This window comes from Chaetura pelagica, unplaced genomic scaffold (assembly GCF_000747805.2).
Source record: "Chaetura pelagica isolate M959 unplaced genomic scaffold, ChaPel_1.0 scaffold11, whole genome shotgun sequence".
NCBI lineage: Eukaryota > Metazoa > Chordata > Aves > Apodiformes > Apodidae > Chaetura > Chaetura pelagica.
The window spans coordinates 4,153,610-4,158,739 of NW_009952694.1; positions in this window are offsets into that span (position 1 = coordinate 4,153,610).

The following is a 5,130-nucleotide window of genomic DNA, read 5'->3' on the forward strand; positions in this document are numbered from 1 at the left end:
GGCCCCGCGCCCTGCCCCTGCTTCCGGCCACGGCTCCTCCCCTGCAGCAGCTGCTCCCCCCCACACACACACACAGAGGGGGTTCAGCGCCGTGTGGAGACACCGTTTTAAGTCAGTTTTGTCGGCTGACTCAAAGGACATTTCATGTTCGTGTAAGGAAATACCTGGTCCTTCACACTTGGAAACAGCCACCAACCACTACTTGCTCTTGGATGCCAAACTGGTCCTTGTAATCAAATGAAAGCTCCAGGGTGTCTTATTAGTATTTGGAGTTATGTTAGCTGCCTCTTTGGAAGATGGCAAGGATTTTTAGGCTCTGATTAGATTGGAAGGGACTAGTAAAGTACTATATATTTCATGTGGCCAACCTCCTCCTGCCACCTGGGCATTTCACTTAAAATCCTTTGCTGTTGCAGAGAACTCCAGACATTGTTATATACTTTTGATCTTTGCTGCTTTTTCTGCCATGACACAGAGCAAATTGCATCTTGCATTTCTGTGAGAAAAGTGTTAGTTCTGCAATAGATGTTAAATTACCTTTTGTGGCTGACAGCTCATTCACAGAGGAAACAGCACGAAGTCAACCTGCCTGAGCAAAGTGTCTGTTACACAAGTACGGTTAAAGGGGATTAGATCTGATAGCAATCTCTCTTTCAAGACCTATCTTTATTCCAGTGAGAAAAGACTGTATCTTCTGTAAACAGTTTTTACTTCAAAGAGTGATAAAACCCTCCTTCTCTAAAGGACAGAATATACGTTGAGTTCTGTAACAAGTCAGCTCTCTCATTTTTTTTTCTTTTACAGGAACAAAAAATGGAGTACAGTTCCACTGTTTGGCTCAGTGCCGTCATCTAAAGGGCATAATCTCCATTTACCTCCTCCTGCAAGGGAGTAGGAACAAGTCTGAAACAAGAAGTTATATCCACATGCTGTAGCACTGCTGATGCCACAGTACTAGATCCATCTGGGCTATTTTTCCCCTCAGTGCAGTGTATAAATACCCAGAGTGGGAGTACATATTTAATCCTAACTAGACTGGCAGCGTTTCTTGAAACCACAAGCTCCCCAGCAACTAATAGTCCTAGCTTGGCCCTTTGACTGCCATATGAAAGACTGCCTGTCTTTCACATCTGCTTTTGGACAAACAGGCAAGGAGCTCTACAGAGGGGCTCTACAGAGGCAGCAATAGTGGTAACAAGAAGAAATCTGAAGGTCACTCACTATTCTTTCAGCTGTTTCATGGCACACCAAGAAAACGCAGCATGCAGCATTTTGCCTAGCTATAAAATATGTAAATTCTCTGGAAAAAAAATCAATAGAAGTCTTTCTAAAAAGCATGGTCAACAAAAATACACTTGGTCAGGGGTGAGTGAAAATCAGCAGCGCTACAAACCATTTACAACTCTACATCCATAGCCAACCACATGCCTGCAGATTCAGATAGCTCAGTTCAAACTGTCCACGTTTCAACTAGTAAGTGAAGCCATCCTGTAACACTGACATATCTAGCAGGAAAAAAAAAATATATAACCCTCTCCCATGGTAGCATTCTTATCAGGTCATACAGGACAGGGTCTTAAAAGATTCACCTCAATTCAGAGCCAAGGCTCAAATATGTCTGGGCTGCTACAGAAAACAGTGAAATATGTACCAGTTCCCAGTATGTACCTAAAATAGAGCTCACAGTTGAAGCCTAGAAATGTAATCTCCTTTTCTTTGGTACCTTATTGATTATGTGGGCTACTATCAGTCCAGTGTCACCTACACTTTTGGGGGTCTTCACCTAGCTTTAATTTTCCACACAGGCCTACACCTCCTTGCTAAACTTTTATTAATAACCCTGTAAAATCCATACAGTTCCAGTTGTGAACTGTGGCACATGGGTTACTGGCATCTCTCCCAAGGTTGAAAACTTGGCAACCCCACAGACGACACTTCTAAACTAGAAGGCAGTGCATGCTCAGGGGCTGCAGAGGCCATCCCAGCATTATTTTGACCCTGCTTAGACAACCATTATGGTTCGAAGTTCCCCTGATACCATAATTTGTATGCATGCTTTGAAAGTGGCTAATCACTTGAGTGGTTGTCTGTTCCTAGTACTAGGGAAAAGAGAAGGAAATTCTAGGGCTGGCATGCCTGGGCTTTGTGAGACACAAGCTTTATTTCTAGTAAGATATATAGGCCTTTGGTTATTCTCCAGCCAGAGAAACACCCTCTGAATATGCACAGTTCCAGAGCATTAAGCTGAGTGCAGACTCAGCCTTTCCCCCTGGAGATACTGAGGAAGGCAAAGGACAGCCTGTAGCTTCTGTCATATGTCAGCTTCCAAGCAAACCCTTACCCCACTTCACAGCAAGTGTACCACAAACCTGGATACCTCCAGGCAGTCATGGAAGAGGATGGAAAGACACACAATAGACAACCTACAGCTGTTGGGAACAGCCTCCACTGCTAAAGCATGCAGTGATTATTTTGCTTCATTTTTGCCAAAAATCCATTTACAGACATTGATTTAATTGTTTATCTTCTAGCAGTGCAGTCCTTCATTCAGACACAAGCTTACACTATTAGCCACAATCTGCTATTTTAAACAAGATTTTACATTAAATTCAGAACAGAGCAACAGCTTCATTAATTTTTCCATCTGTTCTGTTCAGGCTTATCAGCTTTCATGTAACATTTAACTTTTGTATGAACCCAAAATGCCAAAAGCTAAATTGAGCTCAACTCTATCATATTTCACAATCTGACAGAGGGATAATACAGTTGTTTGCCTCAGATTTGGTACGATAACAGTATAGGCTTCTTGTCACTGTTTATCAACGATTATTTTTAACTGAGGAAAAGAGGGAATATTGGGAAACACAATTTTCCAAACCCACCATTGTGTGTTGGAGGCAGCAGTGCCTCCACTCATCGATGTCATAGTCTCACAGACCAAGCTATGAGGTTCTAGGAATTGGACAGTATTTGTGTTTCTAGGCAAATCCATATGCATTTAAATAATTAAACACAATTCTTGGCCAAACTTGTTTAATCTGTGTCTAAACCTGGTACCTTGTGAGTTATCCCATCCAAGCAGGAGATGACAGTCTGAAGTTAACAATCCACTACATTTTCTCAAGCAAATTATTGGAAAACAAATTATTGACAGTTGGTATTAAAAAAAAAAAAAAGAGTAACTAAAAAAAAAAAAAACCCCCAACCCTCAAAAAAAAAAAAAAAAAAAGAGATCCTGAAGCTGTAATATAACACAGATTCATGTACTGTAAAGTATTTCTAAAGGTTCTTAACATACTGGCTGTGCCAGCCCCAGACCTGTGAAGCAGAGGGGAAGGAGAGACCAGGGCACTTACCACAGCAGACTCAGTCAGCCAGAAACCAAACAGCAGAGGTTTGCTGTCTCATCAGTGAAAAAGCAGAGCACTGCCAGAGGATATTCCAATCTTCTTTCCAGCACACTTAATCTCTGTGTGGATGGCAAGGAGTCTGCTTTTTTTCCAATCAGAAGCTACATTTAGAGTCTTGAGGTTTTTATACAGAATCATCACCCATGTTTTGGATAATGGCTCCTATTGCTCTCTATGGCTCATTCCAAACTAGTGTTGAAACACCATTTCCTCCTGAATGAAGGGCAACTCTCACGCTTTCAAATTTCATCAAAGTTTTACCTCATCTTTAATATACTAGCAATAAGACTTTGTGTTGTGGGCTGATCTAAACACATGGATGGTGTGTGGACATATTAAATGGACTGTAAGTACACAACTTAAGGGAATGAAAAGAGAATTTCAGTTGCTTGTGTAGCACATACAGCCTGAAATGCTGTCCAGAGAAAAAGGCAGTAGGCTAGGAATAAGCACCTTCTAGACCAGGCACTATGCAAGGACTGGCAGTCACAATGTGCTTTTTTATACGATGTCCAGTCACCAGCAACAATAATATCCAAGAACATGAACAGCTGTTACATTGCTGTAAGCCTCCATCTGATTTCATGATCCTGGCAAAACATTAACTTTGGATTCATCCATGTTGCTTTCTGAGACAAATGTACTTCCCAGATGGCAATGCTTCAGGCACAGAAGCATCCAGCAAGGCAGTTTATATCAAGAACAGAGGACTGCAACAGGCTGCCCAGATAAGTCATGGAGTCTTCTCTGGAGACATTCAAAAACCATCTGGACATGTTCCTGTGTGATCTACTGTCAGTGATCCTGCTCTAGCAGAGGAGCTGGACTGGATGTTCTTTAGAAATTCCTTTCAACCCTGACCATACTGTGACTCTAAAACAGATTTTGTACTGTTCAGAAACTCACTGTCTGCATAACAAAGTAAAGAAAGTAGCACTCGACTGCTTGTTCCACTACCTCTGGCTGCCCATTGATGATTTTCAGTCTTCAACTTCCTAGTCCTGAACAGAAGAGTCAGCAACTGTTTTATCCCTTGTCCTGCAGAAGGCTACTTCTTCCTAGTCTAAGACCTTGTGTTTTTCACACAAAGCAACTCTTTCTCTGATTTCCAATATGTATCCAGCCAAAACCAAGTATTTAAAGAAATCACCAGAAAGCCTCCAATCACAGTTAAATAGGTCAACCCTTGTGGTATGACAGCTGTGTGACATGGATACTGCACAGACTGGTAGCATCTCTTTACCAAGAAACCTAGTAATACAGATGTTAGGAAGGACAGCAAATACCAGCAACTTAAATCACTTCTTCCTGTAGCACAACCCTGCAACATACTATTTTGATTGTATTTGCTGCTCAGCTATAACAGCTCAGCCTGGTGTAGCTCATCCAACCTCTGCAAATGTGCAAGAGGTACTAGATCAAGTAAGATGTATGTTAACAAGTTACCGGGACTGGATAGCCTTCAGCCAGGAGTTCTGAAGGAAGCGAAACACCTAAAGTCAGAGGTGCCAGTGAACACATGCAACTGTTATTACAGTCACTGTACCAGACAACTGGCAGCCTGCTGCTCACATCACTCTTATCCACAAGAAGGCCACCAAAAGGGCTGTTGAGGGAATCCTGCAAATTACAGACTGAAGAGTCTGATCTCTATCCCTGGTAAGATGGTAGAGGCTGTAATGAAAAGCGAGATTAATGAGCCCATGGATAGACACGGTCC